The 23,579-nt window shown below is 37.7% G+C and overlaps 1 protein-coding gene across 1 annotated transcript in view; it reads left to right on the top strand.

Annotated features, from left to right (window-relative positions):
* Positions 1-23,579, top strand: part of LOC5573643 (neural cell adhesion molecule 1-B) — a 1,425,452-nt gene that overhangs the window by 1,308,242 nt on the left and 93,631 nt on the right.

The following is a 23,579-nucleotide window of genomic DNA, read 5'->3' as shown; positions in this document are numbered from 1 at the left end:
ATAAAAAATAACATAACTCGTAGAAGACTGGCGTGTGTGGATTGATGTAGCACCCCTTTGCTTCTAACCTCCTCATATAATATAAGGACCAGATATAACTTTTTCCACGAGGAAGGATGACATTAGCAATATTCAATTGTCGAAGTCACGTGATATTCATGACATTTAACAGCTCTGGTTTTGAATATCGCCCAATTGCATGGATCGAACAATGATAATCCTTGTCTTACTGAGCAAGTTTGTCAATGGTGTCATCTAAGTAGGTAGGATAAAAAAAAATTATGCTCACTAGCACCGCCTGGTGGCAAAATCTCGATTCTCTTGATAGACCTTCAGTTACTGAACAATTTTGCCGAAGTTGCGCCATCTTTCCAAGTGGTCAGGCTTCTGTGATACCCAGAAAACAAAAGTTTCATGTTGACTACTGCTCATCTACGCCTACTTGTCCTATGTTCTATGTAAACCTTATGGACCGCTGGTCAAATATGCGTAGAACGGCAGATGGTGACGCTACATGGTGACAAGATCTCGAATTTCATGGCTCGAATTATGATAGCAATTTACTGAACAGCTTTGTCAAAGGCGTTATCTTTCTGAGTAGTCATGATCCGAAGATATTAGCAAAACAAAAGTTTAATGGACCTATGCACGAGTTCACTAATTTGACGTTGGAGCGGTGCCGAATTCATTGGTATCCATGGTCACATAAATAATACGGCACCGCTAAAACGTCAAATAATGAACCCGTGCATTGGTCCATACTTACTAACGTCACCTGGTGGCGAAATCTCGAATCTCAGGATTCGAACAATGGTAGTCCATGACTAACTAAACAAGTTTGTCGATGACGCCATCTTTCTAAGTGGTCAGGATCCCGAGACATCACATTTTTTTAAATCCATTAGCGCCGCCTACTGGCAGAATTCCGCATCTCAATTACTACCGCATGTTAGCCCTTTATCTACTGAACATTTTTGTGCTGAACATTATGACCGTCTATTTTGATTACTTTTTAAGGTATTGATCATTTAGAAAAACGGCCGTTAATCTGAATTTCAATCGTAAAAGAGTGGTCGTAAAAGAACCATCGTAAAAAGAATGGTCGTAAGAAAAGGTTGGAGTGTATTAGCAATTCTCTCTAAAATTAAACAAATGCCATTAGTGAAGCACCATAATGTGCAGAGAAATTAGAATCTGTTATTATCGACGACTATTATAGGGTGTCCCAGAAAGTATGCACACGACTTTGATAACGAAAAACATGATATTTTTTATAAAACATATTTTGATTATTTTTTTGGATGTATTACATGCTTCCTGTGATAATTTCCTTTGATCAAGTTAGAGGATATGCGATGTAAAGCCGCCTGCTTAAACAATTTAATTCAATTACTTTTTAATTTAATATGAATAAACACTTTTTAGACGCAGCATGTTGTTTTTTGAAACCTCAGGCGTGGTTAAATATAATCACAGGTCTTGTATTTGTAAAAAAAATATATATATTTATTTTTTGAGTATATTGATGAGCATTTGGTCCAATTTTTTTCGGTTAGTTGATTCTAAGAACTAAAATTAAATTGAAATCAAATGATCTTCACAATGCTTACAAGATTTCAAACCAATAAGAACAATGAAATGCTTAATAAAATGACTTCTCTATCATATATGTTCTATAGGATGTTATCGAAACATAGCAATTGAATGTGACTTAACGAAGTCCTTACTACAAAACATGATTCACTTGATGACCATAAAAATAGGCTACAAAATAACAAGAAATACCACATTATATTTTAGCGCGAAATTAATAACATCATATCGTGAACCGTTACAATTGTTTGTGTTGCAATTTTAACGTGTACATTCTTTAGTACCGATATTTGACTATGTATCGGAAACCTGGTTTCATCCTCACCCTGCTGTTTAAGGCTAAGTAGCCCGTCATTCATTTTGGCAGCCATGTTAGCATTCAGCTATCAATTTCGAAGCAATAAAACTAAGTCACCAAAGTTCATATTGACCCGGAAAAGTATCATTACTTGCGTTTATATGCAGAAGGTATGCTGATACTTTTTCGACTACATCAGTGCAATACCAACTACTTTTATACATTTTTAAAACTAAAAACTTAATCGATTGGTCACTAGCAGTTTTCAGCCCAAACGGGTGTTTGGTTTTCCATATTTGTGCTCATGAAAATTTGAAGTTTGGCTACGATCCATAATCACCTTAACTATCGCCTATAACTGTCGAATATGCCGGATCTTATTTTTAAGAACAAGATCATTTCAACAAGGAGGTTCGTTGAGTAATAAGAATTCTCGCATGTACTTTGAATACCGGCATTGATCATTATTTGGAGATTTAGTAAAATCCAGAGTTCCTTATACATTTTTAAAACTCGTATCAAGGGTAGGCTCAGCTGGTCTCCAAGTGGGCTTCGTGATCGTGCGGTTAGCGGCGTCAGTCGTTAAGGCGTATTGTGCCATGGGATGTGGATTCAATTCCCGCTCCAGTCAGTGGAAACTTTCCGTCAAACGAGAAATTCATCACTGCACTATTGGGTATTCCATGTTTCATTGCTTAATGTTAGTGATCGTCCAGTCTGTGCAGCCGTTGGCTGAAGACGATGTAAATTGTCTTCTGTCTTTTAAGTATTTTAGCTATAATAACGTTAAGTAATTTATGTTCACGTCAGAGACTGTTACTAACAAACCAAAAAAAAAATCTAAAGCAGCGTCCATTTATTACGTAACGCAAAAATTGGAAAAGGCATCAAAGATTCATGTCGTTTACTTACTGAATCCCACATAGCTGTTCAAATAGTTTAATAACTGTTTTAAGATAGAAAGTTGATTTCAAGCTAATCTATAAATAGGGGTCCTAGAGAAAAAATGACGTCATTTGCTTTTCACTCTCCGCTTGAATCGCATCTCTGCAGGTAACAGATAGGCTCGCTCTGACTGGGCGTGCTTCTCAGGCACAGACATCGATATCGAAGGAACCCCTGTTTGTCTTGCTTTGCTCAAATCAAACTGACCGTCGACCGACCGAGAGGAGGTGTCGTCCGCAGCCAAAACCATCACCGCTGCCGCCGTCAAGAAGAAGAAGAGGAAGCAGTTCACAGGAGAATGAGATAGTTGTGGCCGCTATCACAGCGAATGTGCGAATCTCGGTTTCCCGATTTTAACCGAGAATCAGCTAACAAATTGTCCGGTTGCTTAGCAACGAAGCACGATTTACTGATTCTCGGCTTTTATTTGCTGAGATCTTAGGAAATTTGTTTGCCGACTACTCGGCTGTGCGGATCTCGGTTAAAATTAATAGAGACTCGGCATTCTGAATTAAGTGTGTTCAATATCTGATTTATTACGAATAATCGTCAATACGGCAATTTGAGGATGTTTCCGAGGACGCTGCTGCAGTGCCGTCGGGATGCAATATCAGCATAATGCTCATCTTGTACATACCTTGCCAAAACATCAGTTTCATATAGCCTATTTCCCAGATCAGAAAGCGAAGAATACGAAAAGTAGGAGCATCATCTGCTATTCAAAGAGTATAAAGCATACCTCCGTCGTTGAATTCGGTTTCATTCTTTTTTGCTTTCGACCTAGTAAGAGCTCCGCTGAACCTGCTTGTAGATTGACTCGTGCTTCCAGAATTGGCTGCAGGAATCGGTGCACCAACGCAAGATTTGTACGAGATGACTGAAGAAAATCAGCCAAAGCCGCTCGTAGAAATGTCCATCGTCATCGCCACCGTAAACCTCAACGGACGAGGAAGATTCCAACACGTGCGCCGTCAAAATGTGTGTCCGTGTTACTCTAATCTCACCGTTCAATCGGCTTTTTTTAGAGCCAACAAATGTGTAATAAAGAGTTTATTGTGTAATATATCCTAATGTGTATACTACATACTTCCTATAATCTCTTAATTCTTCTCGTAGCACCATACAATATCTCATTTGTTATAAACAGTTAACAATTGCCAATTAGGGCCTTCCTTAGCCGAGTGGTTAGAGTCCGCGGCTACAAAGCCATGCTGAAAGTGTCTGAGTTTGATTCTCGGTCGGTCCAGGATCTTTTCGCAATTGGAATTTCCTTATCTTCCCTGGGCATAAAATCTCATGGTACCTACCACACGATGTACGAATGCAAAAATGACAATGGTGCTCGCAGTTAATAACTGTGGAAATACTCATTGAACACTAAGCTGAGAAGCAGGCTCTGTCCCAGTGAGAACATTATGCCAAGAAGAAGAAGAAGAATTGAGAACACGGCAAATTGAAATTAACGGTGGCGATGACGATATCGATGACTGGGGCACTTCTCTGAACGGAGAGCTCCTCACTGTCCTTAAATTCACAAACCATTACATTCTGAATTATAACTAAAGGAAGGTTGCAATTATGACAATCGACTTAAATTCAAATGCAGCAAATCACATGGCGAAGTTAACGTCATGCGGTCGTGTGGCCAAATGACAGATCTCCCTTAAAACCATAACGTAATTGAATACTCACAATCACAGCACCTTTCATCTATCATCAAACATCCTATCATCTGCGAAAAACTATCGCACTGCTGTTAGAGTCTGACCCAGAATTGATTGAAATTTTGTCCACAGTTGTCCTACGTCAACCCCGCGGTAGTGTAAAAGACATTACCCACCCCAATTTTTTTTATTGTAATTTCAGAAACACCACCAATGGAGGAGATTCCTCATGATCTGTTGTGCAAACGAAAATTTCAAATAATATTTGTAGTACCGTAACCCGGGGTAACATTGATCAGCGGAGCAACATTGATCGCAACGACCCTCCTCGTGAAAAGTTCGAATCAACATTTATCGATAAAATATTTTCAATGCATGAATGGCGATTCTCGCTCTTCTATTCATGAACAAATCAACATTGAGGATTTTGCGAAAATTAGGTTGTGCTAATGAGTAAATTTTTCAACTTTTGGAAACATTGATTTTCATTATTATGGATGACATCATGTCTTACATGAGTAGGGGAGCATGGTCCAAGGGGCACTGATGGGGTAAAATGGCTCACCTCATTAAATCATTCCTGGAACGTTGCAATTTGTATTCTTTGCCAAACGATGTTAACATATGTTTACCCAAGAACTGCTGCCACAACCCTTGGACATAAACCCATAGATTGTTCCTTTATTTTCCGGTGAAATTCAACATTTTTCACCTTTTTGCCTAAATATTAAGGTTTTCCGATGATTTCATTAAGGAATAAGCGTTTCCATACCACAGAGCAAACTCATGGAGAAACTTGGTTGCTAACAACTAGTTCTCCATACTAAATGGCATTCAACCCCATCCATTTGATCATTTTGAACCACCCCCATTTTTCAACAAACTTTTCTACACGATTTAAACACGCATAGCATAGCATAGACTGACTGTACATGTCAATGGTTGCTACTCCGTGATTGATCGGAACTGGTAAGAATTGCACTACGATCCAAATGAATAAGGGATGGGAGTGTCCGCTTATTCTCGAAGTACAATTTTAGCAGCTCTAATATTATTGATCAATAACGGCGCCGGCCAAGTCCTTACAGTCAGTTGGGATGGAGAAGGAATGTTAGGGTGTAATGATTGTTGCTTCTAGAGACCGAGAATACCTCTGCATCTCCACAATCACCACGGGAAGGGTATTTATTAGTGAGGGAGGAAAAGATCTGGGAGTCACCAATGGTCAGTGATGCGATCCATGGATAAGGAGGAAAAATACAACTTAAAGCTAGTTTTGCATTTTGTCTCGAGAAGTTTTTGGTAGAAGATTTAGAAAAAAAAAATACGTCAGCATCCATAATGCCGAACCATTCAAAAGATGTTTTTAGTAATAGCGAAAAGAGAAAAAAATATGTATATATTTTAAATAATATGAAACAGGAATGATGCCGACACTTGTAATGACGAACCATACATAGTTTGTTGGAAAATTACAGAAGAATAACGCTGTACATTTTTGTCTCGAGCTGAAAAGTTTTTGATAGGAGTTTTAAAATATACGTCAACATCCAAAATGTCGAACCATTCAAAAGATGTTTTTAGTAATGTTAAAGAGAGAAAATATATGTTTATTGAAATTATATAAAACAGGCATAATGCCGACACTTGCAGTGACGAACCATACAAAGTTTGTTTGAATATTACATAAAATTAACGCTGTAATGAGAAAAGGTGTCATTATAAGCATGAAACGAGCTCGCCAGTTGGTAATCCATCCTTGATTTAACACGGATATCTTTTCGCACTCACACAACGCAAACCGTAGAACTTTTCAGCGTCCCGAAAACGAACCGTCCCGCTTGGGCTTTTCGGAGCACTGCCCAGCAGACAAGCGAAACGAAACACAACTCCCGGCGTCCCGAAAACGTACCGTCTTGTTTGGGCTTTTCGAAGCACTGCCCAGCAGACAAGCGAAACGAAACACAACTCCCGGCGTCCCGAAAACGTACCGTCTTGTTTGGGCTCTCCGAAGCACTCCAAACTTTTCTACACGATTTAAACTCGTAAAAAAACTCAAATTTGGGAAATGTTTTCACGATGGTAGCTAGCAAATATTGTAAAGCTACTGTTAGGACTTTGAATGGCGTTAAAATGTGGATCTCATCAGGAGAAAACGACACAAATGCTTAAAACGGCATTTTAAACCATTTGACTCTACTGAAAACGATATGAGCAAAAGAAATGCGGTTGTTGCTAATAATGACATGGCCGAAAATGCTCAGTTAAGCAAAATTCACAAATTACAATAAAATTTCAGAATTTCCTTAAAAAATTGCCTATCTTTAGACGTTTTCCAAAATTTAACTGTTTTTAATTTTGATATAAATTAAAAAGTAAATAATTTTTAAGTGTTTGGCCTTCATATTCGGCTTCAGGGACCATGATTTTAGTAAGTAATGATATTTTCAATGTTACCAAACGTTGATGGCATGGGTGATCAATGTTACCCCATATCAGCTTATTAAAAAAATCACTTAAAAGATTTATTTTAACATACTTTAATCTTGTGAAAACCAAAATACAGTATAAAATCACGAACGATGAGTGCTTTTACTTGTTTAAAAATATAAAACTTGCAACATTTGCATTTTCAAATGAAAAAGAAGGAGGCTCTATCCCAGTTCATGCGTAATTATAAGAAGCAATATAGCGTTTTATCAATAAATTTCATTGCTTTCGTTTAAATTAAGCACAAGAAATTCAGAAATTCATCTAAATTTATTTATTTGTTTTTATTCTCCAAAAACTAAGTACACCATAGATGTGGTACGAATGTTTTGCATTTTATCAATAGATTTTCCTTTCCAATGACTCGAATCACACCTATGATGTCCGAGTAGGATGAAAAAAACATTTTTCCGCATGATTCAGCTGTTTGCAGTGCGTACAAATGCGTGGCAATAGTGCAACTTCATACACGATTCGCGGTCGCCGTTTTTCGAACATCAACTTGGTCGCTGTCTGCTCGGGCCCTCCTATTCTGATTGTGTGTTTTGTTTGAGTTTCAATTAACCTTTCGTTCGATCAACCCCTCGATGGCAGACTGGCCGGAATGAAATTTCAAATGGAACGGAAAGTTCCATTCCGCTTTGTGATGGATTTCGGCGGAATATATTTTCGATTCGCCATTGTTTTTTTTTTTTTATATGTGCTTGAAACAATTTTAAAGCAATTTCGATTGCATGAGTTCACCTGAAACCGATTTTCATTCCGATACCGATTTCAACAGGAATTTTCTGGGGATTTCGATAAAAACCACTTATGTAATCCTGATATGAATAAGCGCTGGGCGTCGTCTCTTCCAGCAGGGCTAGAATACTGTCTAATCCAATCGATTACCCTAGATTCGAGATAATATTTATGATACTGGTGTGGAATGCTGAATTTTTCATGTCTTTTAACACCATCCTGCCACTTTCTCTATTCCGAACCGAACGGAGAAAACCTTTTGCGGTCTGGAATACGTTTTTCTTTTTTTTTTTTCTTGCACCTACTCGGTACAAATTCACCAGAATGGAAACTATTGGCAGCTGCCGTGGATGGATAATTCCGCTTAGGAGAGACTCTGGGGCATTTATCGCATCCGTTTGAGAGATTCATTTTTCAACCTAGTCAGCGATTCCTCCTGCATCCCCATGTGAAGCCAATTGCAAATGGTGTTGGTAGAAGCTAGCGCTCTGTTGGCACTGAAGGAATCTTCAAGAGCACTTGACTGAAAATTCAACAGAAAAATGAATTCATTATGAAAAAAAATCTAACACGTAATTACGTAGGGTGCAGAGCTACTTGGGCACTATAATAATTTACTTTGACATGGGGCATTTTCTCGGCCGAATTTTCTGAAAATTTGCTACAAGAAGCACTTTAAGGCCGCACTGGACGTCATCATAATTACCCTATCCATTTCAAGAAGCAAATCCCAAGAACGACTCAATATATCGATGCGAAAAATGTATCACTATGATTCTATATATATAGTGCACAACCCAATAAATTTTCAGCTTCATCGGTTCACTAAAACTCGAGATTTGCTTGCGCAAAGTTTTGATGATAATTGTTATAGTGAGACAAAACATAGGGAAAATAACACGGTCTCCCGTGTCACCTTAATACGGCGCATTTTGTAGCCAAGTATAAGGTCAGGAGCTTTCAAAAAACCTCACTGCCAAAGTGACAAAAATGGGATCCGGCTCCCTATTTACATGATTTTAGTTAACATTGAGAAATTCTCGCTGAAGCCATGCCGCCATCGGCACAAGATATTGAAATTCCAATTTTAAAAATAAGTCATTTCAGTTTTCTCAAATTAGTTGACCCCTCGTACGCCTGCTAGATGACTAGTTTGCGATAAAGCCATTTTTTTATAAATCTTGTTTCATCACGTGATATGTGTCATATTTCTCTTGTTTTATTTCTTTATAAGTATCATTCCAAACATTACATTCATTTCTTATATCTAGGTGTTCTGTGTTATTTGACAACACTATCATCCTAATTAGGTAACACAAATCTAAGATTTTATTAACATTTTGTTAACAACATATTACATTTCATTTGCCGTAGCAGTTCAGATTTTTTACAGGTGAGTTGATTTCACCTGCTTATAAGAGAAAAAAAACGCTTTGAATATACTTAACCTAACTTGACCTAAACATATAACGTATTAATCGTGGCAATAGAAGATTGTAACGATTTTTGCCTGAAATTATGTATTATTTTATTTGACATTTGTGCCAATGTTTCAACATTGGATATTCTATGTAACTCATTGGTACTATACCAGGGAGGAAGCTTCAGAATCATTTTCAAAATTTTATTTTGAATTCTCTGCAGAGCTTTCTTCCTGGTATTACAACAGCTAGTCCATATTGGTACAGCATACAACATGGCTGGCCTGAAAATTTGTTTGAATATCAAAAGCTTGTTCTTAAGACAAAGCTTTGATTTTCTATTAATAAGGGGATAAAGACATTTTACATATTTATTACATTTGGCTTGAATGCACTCAATGTGATTTTTGAAAGTTAAATTCTTATCTAGCATGAGCCCTAGATACTTAACTTCATCTGACCAATTTATTGGAACCCCTCTCATCGTGACAACATGTCTACTTGAAGGTTTCAAATAAAGAGCTTTTGGTTTATGTGGGAATATTATATGTTGAGTTTTGGAAGCATTAGGAGAAAACTTCCATTTTTGCAAGTATGAAGAAAAAATATCCAAACTTTTTTGCAATCGATTACAGATGACACGCAGGCTTCATCCTTTAGCGGAGAGGCCTGTGTCATTCGCAACCAAGGATTTTTAACATCCCTGAGGTAACTCAGGTAAGTCAGATGTGAAAATATTGTATAATATTGGTCCCAAAATGCTGCCTTGAGGAACACCAGCTCTTACAGGAAGTCTTTCAGATCTGGAGTTCTGATAATTAACCTGAAGTGTACGATTTGACAGATAACTTTGAATTATTCTAACAATGTAAGTTGGAAAATTAAAGTTTTTTTTAATTTTACAATCAAACCTTCATGCCAAACACTGTCGAATGCTTTTTCTATGTCTAGAGATGCAAGACCAGTAGAATAGCCTTCAGATTTGTTGGAACGGATCAAATTTGTTACACGTAAGAGTTGATGAGTGGTCGAATGTCCATGGCGGAATCCGAACTGTTCATTGGCAAAATTTGAATTTTCGTTGGTGTAGGCCATCATTCTGTTCAAAATAACCTTTTCAAAAAGTTTACTGATGGAGGAAAGCAAACTGATTGGACGATAGCTAGAAGCTTCTGCAGGATTCTTCTCTGGTTTTAAAATTGGAACAACCTTAGCATTTTTCCATTTGTCAGGAAAATATGCTAATTGAAAACATTTGTTAAATATAACAACTTAAAATGATAAGCTACTTTCATCGCCAGGAGCTTTCATATTTTTGATTTTTTTTTTAATAATAGTTCTCACTCCTTCCAAATCAGTTTCACAGGCATTTTCGAAAACGTTCTCTTGATTGAGAATATTTTCGTAGTCCTGAGTAACTTGATTTTCAATTGGACTAGTAAGTCTCATATTAAAATTGTGCGATCTTTCAAGCTGCATATCAAGTTTTTGAGCTTTTTCGCAATTAGTTAATAATAATTTGTTTTCCTCTTTCAACGCCGGTATTGGCTTCTGAGGGTTTTTCAAGATTTTAGATAATTTTCAAAAGGGCTTAGAGCCAGGGTCCAATTGAGAAATTTTATTTTCAAAATTTTTGTTTCTTAATTGTGCAAAACGTTTCTTGATTTCTTTCTGCAAATCCTGCCATATGATATTCATAGCAGGATCGCGAGTGCGTTGAAATTGCCTTCTCCTCGCGTTTTTAAGGCGGATCAAGAGTTTAAGATCATCGTTTATAATCACAGATTCAATTTTTTGTTGCAATGCTCCTGGCTTCAACAATGGAATTTGTTAAAGTTTCAAGAGCATTGTCAATATCAAGTTTTGTTTGTAAAGAAATGTTAACATCAAGATTAGAGTCAATATATGTTTCATATATATTCCAGTCGGCTCGAAAATAATTGAAAGTGGAGCTGAGAGGATTGAGAATCGCTTCATGGGATATTTGAAATGCAACAGGGACATGATCAGAATCAAAATCAGCATGAGTAATCAGTTGGCTACAAAGATGACTAGAGGCGGTTAAGACCAAATCAATCGTAGAAGGATTTCTAGAAGAAGAAAAACATGTAGGGCTATCAGGGTATTGAAATGAAAATTTCCTGAAGAGCACTAATCAAATAAAATTCTGCCGTTGGAATTACTTTGACAATTATTCCGTGACCGATGTTTGGCATTAAAGTCACCATGACAAAAAAAAATTGACTTATTGTGAGTCAATTTTCGCAAGTCAGTTTGGAGCAAATTAATTTGCTGTCCAGAGCATTGAAAAGGCAAATATGCAGTTATGAAAATATATTTACCAAGCTGTGTTTCAACTGAAACACCTAAAGTTTCAAAAACTTTAGTTTCAAATGATGAAAACAGTTGTTGTTCTATACGCCTATGAATGATGATTGCAACTCCCCCACATGCCCCATCAAGTCGATCATTACGATAAACAAAAAAGTTAGGATCTCTTTTGAGTTTAGATCCAGGTTTCAAATACGGTGCAGTAATAACTGCTATATGCACGTTATTAGCTGTAAGAAAACTAAACAGCTCGTCCTCTTTACCATTCAGAGAACGAGCATTCCAATTCAAAATATTTCAATTATTATTTGGATCCATTGGAAAAACCCAATAACAATTTGATTTGTAAATTTTACACCTACTTGGACTGCTTCAGTCATAGTGGTGGCTTTGGACATTGCATCAATCATTTGATTCAATTGTTCAGTTAGAACGAAGAGGCGGAGTAGATGTTACCTGTGGTGGTAGGGTTATTTTGAATTTGATTTGAAACAAGTAGAATGGGTACTCATAGTACGAATAGGGGAGGAGTTCAAATTAACTGCTACGATATCGGCAAAGGATTTACCGTGGGTAGATACATTCGAAATTGAAAGATTCAAACGCCTACCAGACGGATTAAAATTAGTTTGTGAATGAGCATGATTATGATCTTCCTGATGGGTATGATTCCTAATCAAGCGATCGTTAACTGAAAAATGAGTATTGTTCGGTACTCTACCAGGCAAATTCCGGAAACAACCGTTATCGTAACGGCCTGGCACGAGCCTCAACGACTCTCTTGCTCTTGCGTGAAAGGCAATCCCAAAAATTTGATTTATGATTGGCCCCGCAATTAGAGCATATAAACTTGATGGTATATTCCTTCACTGGGCAGACGTCCTTAGCGTGAGAAGAACCTCCGTAAATCATGCATTTAGCATCCACGCGGCAATTTTTTGTACCATGACTCCACTTTTGGCACCGACTGGGGACTGGGGACTGGGGAAAATCCAAGTAAATCATTTATTCCATTTTTGATCTCTTAAGGTGACTTGACTATAAGAGAGACCTTTCAAAACGACTTTGAACAAACGTTCAGTTTTGTCGTCATAAGTAAAAAAAATGTGCTTCTTCTCTTCAAGATGTTTGAGAAGAAGTTCGCTATCTTTAAGAGTTTCCGGCAAAACGCGACAGTCTCCTTTCTCGTTGCTTCCTCACTTGAATCAAAGAGCCTGGGCTAGAGGCTGCTTCGATTTGGTGTTTGGAAAATTTGTCTAGAGCATCGAACTGATTGCTCATTTCGATACAATTATCAACATTATTCATTTCAACCTTGGAAGAAAGTTCGCATTCCGGAGAAACGTCCTTTCTTCCATTCTTGCCACGTTTAGTGACAGTTTTAAATCTGACTTTTTTTGGAAGGAAGTTGTGAATTCAGAGATTCACCCTTCCATTTGCTAGTAGTTGCAACCATGTTTAGTGAATGAACAAAATAAGACGAGACCACCTAAGGGTTTTTTTTTCCAAGACGGTGTCCTAGAAGGATTACCACCACTAGCTTTCGCCAACGAGTCCAACGAAACATCGAAAGACACGGGTCTAAACAAGGATCATAAAGGGATCAATAGTAAAAAAATAATACTGAAAAGTACTGTTTTAAAATCACTGAAGAGTACCGTTTTAAATTTTAGCACTGAAAAGTACTGTTTTATTGCTTTAGGTATTTTTTGAACAACATCCAAGAGCAGAGAGAATTCGTGTACGCACAGCACGAATCTGCAATGGTTGATTCCCGCAAGATGAATTGTTGTTGAAAAAGTTCTTTTTTTTGCACGTACAAAAAAAACGTAGCAAAACCTGTCACGATCGCCAATGTACAATGTACAATCAAACTGTAACTGGGAAATCACCCATCACGCAGACAACCGCTCCAGAAGGGAACATACGTCTTCCTTTGTAATCAACCGAGACGACACAAACACACTGATGTCGTCTAGTAAGCTAAACAAGAAAAAAAACATTTTTTTATAACTCTTAAAGTTTGTATGGAGATAATAGATCAAATGAATGGAAAAAAACTGCCCAAGTAACCATTAAGCCAAACAAAACTGCACCAAATCGGTTCTTTGAACACTTTCGCATTTCCGTCAAATACCACACATTATCCCAGAAATATGTCATTCCACAATGTTGTAAGCCACTTTTAGATATTCCTTGAAGAATTTGAATATAATCAAATCCTTAATGAATATCAATAAGCAGGGTTGGTAACCATCGGTTTCGTCACTGACCGATGACGAAAAATTGAAAAAAATATTCAGTGCGTAAAAGATCGTCATTTTCTCTGTCTTCAATGACTGACAAGGAGACCACGACGAAACAAAGCCGCAAAAAGTCCACGAGTAATATTTTTCGTCAGTCTTCCCGTCACCCCTCCGCACTGAACCAACATAAGCTTCTAATCGTCACCGTGCACACAATTGCAGACAAAGAGAATCTGAGCTACGAACTAGGGGAACTGGGTGTAAAATGCGCCGTTGGGGTAAAACGCGCCACCCTTGTTTTGAACGAACGACGTGCTTTGGGACGCTGTTTTTCACCCGAGATAATGGAAAATGTATTAAAATGCTTCTCTATATATATTTTTAAGTGTTTTCCTGGCATAAATCGTGAAAAACTCGAAAAAACGTTTTTCGCTGTTTTCGTTGTAATTTTGTGTTATTTTCTAGGCCATTTTACAGGCCGATAAACAACAAAACTTTTGAAACTATCACCGAGAATCGACTTGTGCACTCCCATAGTTTGTATTGCATGCGAAAAACGTGTTGAATTCAACCTTAAAAAGCGTATTGAAGGACTTAAACTTTAATCAACTCGTGGGGCAAAACGGCCACACCTATTTCATAACACCAAAACAGCCGTTTGAATTCAAATTCCAGCAAACGTAATGGCACGCTGTAGTTACGTGCCAATTCGAACCTTACAAATGCACATTTTTCGAATCAGCATGTATACCATAATCGAACAATAACATCTGATCAAACGCCCTAATATATGCAACGTATTTGAAAGCATGATTGCGCATGCGTGCGCGCGAACGACTAAGGCCCCAAGCACAATGTGAACGGCAACGCGGTACAACGGCAAAATGACATGCCCATCTTGATCTACACTTTTCTTATCAATCCAGTGTTGACTAAATCCTTTTCAACATTGACTTGACAAGTAGAGTGTAGCTCAAGATGGGCTTGCCGTTTTGCCGCTGTACCGCGCTGCCGCTTACATTGTGCTTGAGGCTTAACGCCGAGATCAGGTGGCGCGTTTTACCCCGCAAAAAATAAAAATGCAGATAAGCAAGCATTTTGTAAAAATTGATTTATTAACTCCAGAAAAAAGAACATGGATGACTGTTTCTACTATTTGATAGAAAACATGTTTGTCTATGAGATAATGAATAAAAAATGGCTTATAATAATGTTCTTCATAGCTAAAAACGCTTCCTTCCTTAGAGGGCGCGTTTTACCCCCAGTTACCCTACTAGTCAACAAGGTGTGTTGTGTTAGTAATTGGGCTACCACATTACAAGCAGCTGTGTTAGCCATGCCGGTAGGCGCGTGCTACCGATAACCTCAGGGTGTTTTGTTCAACTCCGGAAGCGCGTTATTTTTTTTTTTTTTTGCGAGGTCCTTTTTGGTCGGCCTGTCATTTGGCACCGATTATTTGTCTGCCTTTCTATTCAAGCTGAACATGTTCAACGAAAACACAAACATAGAGGACCGGCAAAGATTTTTCGTCGCGACGTAGTGCTTGGTAGCTGGTAGTTGGGCGTCGTTTGTTGCGCTGAGCTGAGGTAGTGACGAAAACTTTTTATTTTTCATCACCGTCACTGATAGTCTGTCGAATCCGGCGACTAATAACAACCCTGTCAATAAGTCAAATTATGTTGTGGGATTTGTTCATAGTTTCAAAGAGAATTCCTCCTGGAGGACAACCATTTATCCTGTGTATACTTATTATTCACAAATTGATTGCGGAATATGTTCCCGGAAGCAACTAAATTTTGCTTTACCTTTCATTTGCTTTACCTTTCAAAAGTTCAAGATTTTCCCCTGCAATCCCTCGAAATTCATTAATTCTGTCAAATCTTATACTGAGATATTTCACTGAAAGCTGTACTAAAAATTACTTTGTAAAATTGACGGAGTTTTCCCAAAAAAAATATTTCAAATTCTTTTGCGTAGTTTATCAAAAGCCCTTAAGTCCTTATTATCGAAATACATCAATTACGGCGTCAGTATTTTTTTTTCTCATAATTCTAATATGAATTCCCTTATTATACAAGAATTATCTTTGAAATATATTTTTAGAACTACTCTTACTTTTGAAACTTCAGAGGAAATTTGTTGAAAAACCTTGAGAATCCCTTTGCTTCTGAAATTGCACAGTGGTAAGGGAATCTGTGGAAAAAAAATTACAAATCCAGGGCGAAATTACAAGAGGCTTTCTTGCAGAATTCTGGGGAATCCAGAAGTCAATAAAGGTTATCTGCTAGATCTCCAGGAAAACTTTCAAAGAAGATTCTGATGGAACTTCTTGAAAAGTTATCTTTTTATTCATTAGAGAGGTTCCAATTATCCTATAGTCATTCACCTCTAGAGGGAAAGATTGCAAATCATCACTGTCCATCTGTTGTTTCTATCTGCTTTACCATTTTGTTGCTTCTCATTCCTTCGCATGACGCTTGAGGAACTTCGTACAAAAAATCTAAGGTCAAAATAAGCAAATTCTAGAAATTTTGAAAAAAAAACAGGATTCTATACGTATGGATCATGCATGTAAGAAAAAATATGTTTCTACATCAATCTGGTTGCCTTAGTATCATGAAACTTTGCAAAACATTTCAACTCTTCAAAACATTTTCTAAAATGTTAGATACAAGTACCTTCAGAAAAAATTTTATCCGTTTTAACGTCAATCATTGTTTACAATTAAAATGGAAGGAAAAAAAACAAGATTAGTTGTGGTAAATTCTATAAAAATCACCTAAGCTTTTCTGTTAGGTACATTGTCAGAAATTTCAAAAAAAAAGTTTCAAAAATTCTAAGGTGAATTCTTGGATTATCCGACAAGAATTCAGTAAATTTCTCTAAATTCAAATTAGGCTATAATTGTAAAACAAAATAGAAGTTTTATGATAAATCTTCGAGCTGTTTCGTGGAATATCTATAAATAAACGAAAAACCGAATTTGGTACTATATACCATTCAATTCCGCTAGAGTTTCTATCCTTTGACAGATACGCGTATTTCGACCTCAACTGTATAGCCGTCTTCAGTGTCGTGTACTAGACATCATTTTTTATTCTCACCTCTTTTATACAACATTGGAATTGAGCAGCCATTCAAATGTTTGACGTAATGCAACTTTTATCTTTCAATCATTTAGTTTCTTTGAAAGCTTCATTATTTCTTCCGAATAATGCCGCTGGTATTTTTCTACTATTTTTCTATTTTGCTTCTTCGACGCGGTGAATTTGTTCCTAAACTGGTGGGATTGATACTTTCTTTACTTTTTTGGAATGTTTCTATTGTTCTGTCTCGTTCCTGATTGTGCGATATTTGCCAGAAAACCATTCGCCAGAAAACTATTCGCCAGAATGACATCTGCCAGAAAACCATTCGCCAGAATGTACCATTTACCAGAAAACCATTTGCCAGAATGTACCATTCGCCAGAAATGTTTTTCTTGTCGATTTTGATCAATTAATGCATAATGAAATATCTCGAGATCCAAAGATGGACGTCACAATATTCGACTTGTGCCACTTTTCACATCTTCAAGAGCACTAAATTAAACTATAATAGTACGATAACAATCTCCTTCTTCTCATTTTAAGCTTTCTACTAGTGCACAGAGCAGAGGCAATATAACACTGTTATTCTACATCTCTTAGGAGATTTTTGCCTGTGAGGATTTCATACAATATTCTAAGCTGTTTTACTTAGTTTTAACTTCGATAAGATTGCGTTTCCTTCCACCGTGAGCTGTTCTCCATCAGAATATTGTATTGCACAAAACTTCTACTACATCTACCAAATAATTTTTTGCTTTTCAATGGGCATTTTATTGGGGTTGTGCTACTTTCTCCCGAATATCGATACCCCGAATGCCGTTTCCCCGAACACCGGTTACGCAAATGCATTTTCTCGAGTAGTCTATTTCCCCGAAAACGCTTTGGCACTTATAATTGTCATAACTTTTATGTTTCAAGGTGATGAACGGGTCATAGGATATGCACCCTTCTTTTTTGATAAGTGGTTCTTTAAAATTTCTCTGAATTAAGCATTTTTTTCTTGTTTTCTTTATCGTTATTTCTAGTTCACCACTCTGTCTCTGATGATTGCTACTAATGCATTTTGAACTGCATCTATTTTGGTGCCGTCTATAAACCACGTGGTCGTTCAAGGGGCGGGGGGAGATCTGGGGTAGAAGGGGGTGGTTCTATCTTAATACCACGATTCATACAAATTTCGGGTCATTAGGGAGAATGGATTGCGGGGAAATGATATTCGAGGGAACAACATTCGGGTAAATATAGACCAACTTGTTTTTAGTGATAATGGTCACTCAAATTTCAGTGCATGAAAAAGTATTCATAAATGAGTCATTGCCTATCGCTACTTGATGTTCTCATTAATTTTATAACTTTCATATTTGTCTGAAAGCTCCTGAAAGTTGTTATAGTAAATGTAGCTTTGGTTTGAGAGTGGAGACATTCATTAATTTATCGAACAGACGGCACAAATAGTTGCAACGTATATCGGAATCATGTAAACATTCAATGAACTAGCATTTAAGAAGCAACAAAACTTTAAAGAACAGCTTATGATGAAAAGAAGGGAGAACCACTTAAGAAATATTCCAAACTATAATTCCCTGTAAAACTTAATAATATAAAAAGAAACATTTATTGAAACTGAAAAATTCAGAAAGAAAATATGTATGGAATTTACTAATTATAAAACAACATAATCTCATGCTATAACATCTGTATAACAAAACTGGCAACGTATATTAAAATCTCGTAAATATTCAATGAATTAGTCCATAAGAAGCAACACAATTTTTAAGAACAGCTTATGCTGAAGAGAAAGGTGAAATTCTTGTGAAGTCTTCCAAACCATCATACCCTTTTACAGGGACAACATATATTAAAAAAAACCTTACCTTATTATCCGTCATGCTGATTATCAAATAGTTTCATCAGTAAGTAGTATCTTCCACACATAGTGGATCAGCTTTTAATGAATGCAATTGTTATTCTAATGTATATTTTCTTTTTTCAAGTTCCACGGTCCCTCAGGTTTAAGTGCTGTTTTTTTCAAATCAAATATATTCAGCTTCAAATATTGATGTTGATCGTGAAATGCTCGAGAAAACGATTTTATTTTTGACCCGTTAGGATGTCATGTGTTTCTAGTCGAACAATTAGAATACTAGAACAATAAAACCCTAAACGGACATTCGAAGCTGGCTCACTAATTCAATTGGAGATGGTGTCCAAGAGACCCTGTACTTTTTTTAGTATACTAACAAAAATAATCTTACAACATTTTTTAACGCTCTGGCTCGATTATTTCTTCTACAATTGCAAACTTGATTGATCTGAAAAATAATATATAAAAAAAATCTAGCGGATGGTCCATTCTGGGGAATGGTACATTCTGGCGAATAGTTTTCTGGCGAATGGTTTTCTGGCAAATATCGCACAATCTCGTTCCTCCCTGCAGCATTGCAATAAATCGAATCGTTCGGTCCTAGTTATTTATTTTATTTTGTTTAATTTTTCAATAATAAATTTTATGTTACTGTGAAAAAAAATCAAATACTTTTTGATCATCGGTAATCATTGATTGAATTCATGCGTCGATTTTCCCTCGGTGCTCAATGCTCTATAGTCATTCTCTGGTAAAGAAGAAAGTGTAACAGTTCACACAGATTGTCTACACGTTCTGCAGATGGCAATAAGCTAGTTTTACTGCGATGGCGTTCCGACAACTCTTTACGGTTCAGTTTTGTGACCCTCGCTCAGTATAACAGGGCTGGTAGCAGTCAGACAGCAAAATAATAGTGACTTTAGTGACCAAAATGATCAAAAAAGTGACCAAATAGTGACCTAAAAGTGACTTGAAAACTACAAGTATTAGTCATTGAAATGACTAGAAATTAAAATATGGGCTATGTGAATATTAACTATTTTACATATTAGGCGAATTTAGAATGTAGAGAACTGCAGTAAATTCAAATCTTTCGTAACAGTTTCATAGATAACACTTGATTGTCATAAATGGTCAAAAAGATAACCTTTTTCGAGATTTAATTTATCATTATTTACGAGGCGAACATTAGCTTAAAATAAGGCTTCTATATAGCTACTATACCTATAGGTTATATTTCTGGTATCAGTTGAAAAAGAAAATTAAATATATGAACTTTGGTAAACAAACTAGTGATAGAATTCTTAACAAAACTCCTGTACATGATGAACTTACTGCATAATGAATTACTTGAAGCATTTCTTAACAAAGATGTGGAATAAATCGAGGAAAAAGGTTTGGCTGTAGACAAAATTGTAGCGAAAATTAAGAATAAATTTCAGTAATTTTGAAAAAAAAAAATCCTGATAGAATTCAAAGTTCAAAACGAAAAATAGAAACTCATGCTAAAGTTGTGGCAGAATTTCTGTAAAATAAAGAATCCAAATAAACAATAAGTCCAGAACACAATTGATTATTAACGAACTCGAGAAAAGAATAAATTAAGGTACCGCGGGGCAAGTTGGTAAATGGGGTAAGTGAAAATTATTTGTATATCTTACTGAATATGTGAATTAACGTTTTTAACTCATGCGTGAAACTTTGAGGCTATTAAGAACATTACGATAGGTAAGAGATTTTTGAGATTGTTCAACCATTATTGCATATTAGAGCGAAAGATTGTTAACCAATCAATTACTACTCCGTAACAAGTTGGCGGCGTACAATCTTATTTTCATATTTTCGGTGTAAAAAAGTTTCGGAAAATAATTTCCTGTACCACTTCTAAGTAGTCCCCTCTGACAGTTTTAAACTGCAATGAAAAGTTTTAGAATTAATTCGACGTAGACCTAAAAATAACTAGTTGAAACACCGTCATTTTTCTAATCACGTGGGGCAAGTGAAAAGTTTCTCATTAGAGATTGAATTTGTGTTCCAGTGGACGATTTGCCCTTTGAAGGAAGCACCACACTAGACAACGGACTAGCATGCAACGCCCAGTGGCACTATCGAAATACGTTCCTTAGGAAACGAACCCACACTCCTTGACTCGATGCGGTTAAATGCTTGGTTACACTAACCGCACGGCCACGTTGGAATTTCTGATGTGATATCTGAAATGATTTCCAGCAAAAATAGTACTTGCTGTTGAAGTCCTGGACGAGTTTTTGACAAACTTTTATAATTTAATTTGGTTGTTATTCCTAGCCGTCTCTGGCTTATCTTCCGGAGGAGTTTTAATGATGTTTATTTTCAGAAACCTGGTTTTGGATTTCTTGTATAGCCACAGATTACTCATATCAGATATTGGTTCTGGTTTTTGCCAAAATTTGATAAAATATTTCTGTTGTGAGGGGGGAAGGTTCCAAATTCTTTTAAGCAGACCCGATCTTGAGTTGGTAAGCTAAAAGCTAAAGAGATTTTTATTGGCTTCATAAAAGTTGTGGGAAGCTATTTCCTACTTACATTATTTGGTGAACTCTTCTAGGAGGTCGGGTCGTATCACCTTAACGGATCTGATAACGTATTTTATCCCGTCTAAAGTTATACGCTGGGTAAGTTGGTATCAAATTCGAATTCATGTAAATACTTACAATAATCATATAAATTCTAGTCGGAGTTCAATCGTTACATCAATCTGATGGTACTAAGCTTATTAAGAACCTAGAACATATTCTTTAGGTTATAAATCTATCAATATATGAATTCTACTAGATTGTTACCTTCGCACTTATATGAGGTAGCAAATCAATGTGTTCTTAACCACTAGTACTGTAGGCACTATTTAATATTAAGTAGATAATAAGGTAAATGAAAAATTCACGAAAAATTTTAAGTTTAGGAAAAAGCATATAGCACGTAGTTCAACTCTCTGATACTAAAAATTTGGATTGTTTTTATGTCGTTTGTCTTCCATTCAGTTCATCTTCCCTTATCTCTTCATGCCGGTCACTCGATCCATGTGTTGGTTATAGATCAACCGGCCACTGTGGAGACCACAGCGTTCGTCGGCCACAGTTGAGCTGTAGCAGGGGGGTAACGTGACATCCCCCCTCCCGTGAACCCTAGTCACGACCATGTTCCGCAAGAACTGCGGATCCGGGTTCACCATTACTCAGCACGTCTAGTACTGCCAGTTTAACAGCTGGCCGACGCAAAACTCCGGATGCTGTCCGGACTAATGCCTGTCGAACTCTTCCATCACGGCCGGGCATTACGGCCTCTATCCTTCCTCGTATCCACTGGTCCCTCACCGTTCCGTCCACAACCAACACCAAATCTCCTACGGTCAAGTCTCGACCTTCTTCAAACCATTTCGACCGTCGTGTGATCACCGGTAGGTATTCTTTGACCCATCTTGACCAGAACTGCTGCGCTATGGCTCGTGCAAGTTTCCAACTACTTCTAAGAATCATAGGACTATCGAAATCGTCCACTGGTAGAAGCTTATCGCCGTTTGAAGACCCGAGGAGGAAATGATTAGGCGTGATGGCTTCCTGGTCCGCTGATTCTAGTGGGATGTAGGTGAGAGGTCGCGAGTTAATCAAAGCCTCAGCTTCGAGTAGAACTGTTTCGAGGACTTCATCGTTTGGTTTACGTGACACGTCAGCTAGGGAGCCTATCGCTACCTTTACTGACCTCACTAGCCGCTCCCATGCACCTCCCATATGAGGAGCAGCTGGTGGGATGAAACACCAACGTGTCTTGGAGGTCGTGAACGTATTTGCAAGGGCGTTGTTACGTTTTATAGTCTCCTCCCTTTGCAGCTCCTTGCTTGCACCTTGGAAACATGTCCCGTTGTCGGAATAAAATTCAGCCGGACATCCACGCCGTGCTACGAAGCGCCGCACTGCCATAATGCAGGATTCGGTAGACAAACTATGGACTACCTCCAAATGCACTGCGCGAACAGTGAGACATGTAAACAAGGCCACCCATCTCTTCACTGAGCTCCTCCCAACCTTCACTAGTACTGGCCCGAAGTAATCTACCCCAACTGAGGTAAATGGACGAATGAACGGCTGAAGTCGTGCTGCAGGGAGCGGTGCCATTGCTGGAGGATAGGGCTGGGCGTTTTTAACTCGACACATCATGCAGTTTTTTGTGACCTTCGCGATAAGAGCACGTAGTTTGGCAATCTCGAAACGTTGTCGCATCTCATTGACGATGGTTTCTCGGTTGGCGTGGCGGAAACGGCGATGGTACCAGTCTGTAATGAGGAATGTTATTGGATGTTGTCTAGGAAGAATAGCGGGGAACTTAGCTTCGATTGGCGCAAACGATGCGGCCCCGATTCTGCCACGTTGGCGTAATACTCCGTGTTCGTCAAGGAAAGGCCAGTTCTTATAGATTGGACTACCCTTTGAAACACGTCGGTGTCGTGCGTCCGGAGGTCCCTGTGTCTCCGACAGAATATTAATTTCTTCGGAATAGGCTTCGGCTTGTGCAACTTTCAAAACCGCTGTCTCAGCGCGGTTTAACTCGTTCTGGCTAAATCTATCTACTAGTACTTTGTCCCCATTCCGTTTACGGCGTAAGTTTTCTATGAACCGAAGTACAAACGCCATCGTTCGTTGAAGACATGACCACCTGCTGAATCGAGACGCATCGATAAGCGGTGCGATTGTAGTATGGGTGTGATTCGGTCGAAGTTCTTCACAAGTAGTGGCAATCAGGGTTTGCTGAGGCCAGAATTCCTCCGGCTGGTGAAGGAACGATGGTCCACTTAGCCATGGGTTACCCGAAGTAAAGTTAGGTTCATTCTTCCATTTCGTGGCGAGATCGGCTGTGTTCAATC

This window comes from Aedes aegypti, chromosome 2 (assembly GCF_002204515.2).
Source record: "Aedes aegypti strain LVP_AGWG chromosome 2, AaegL5.0 Primary Assembly, whole genome shotgun sequence".
Lineage (NCBI taxonomy): Eukaryota > Metazoa > Arthropoda > Insecta > Diptera > Culicidae > Aedes > Aedes aegypti.
Note: the sequence above shows the minus strand (reverse complement) of the source record. Positions and strands in the feature narration are given on the sequence as shown.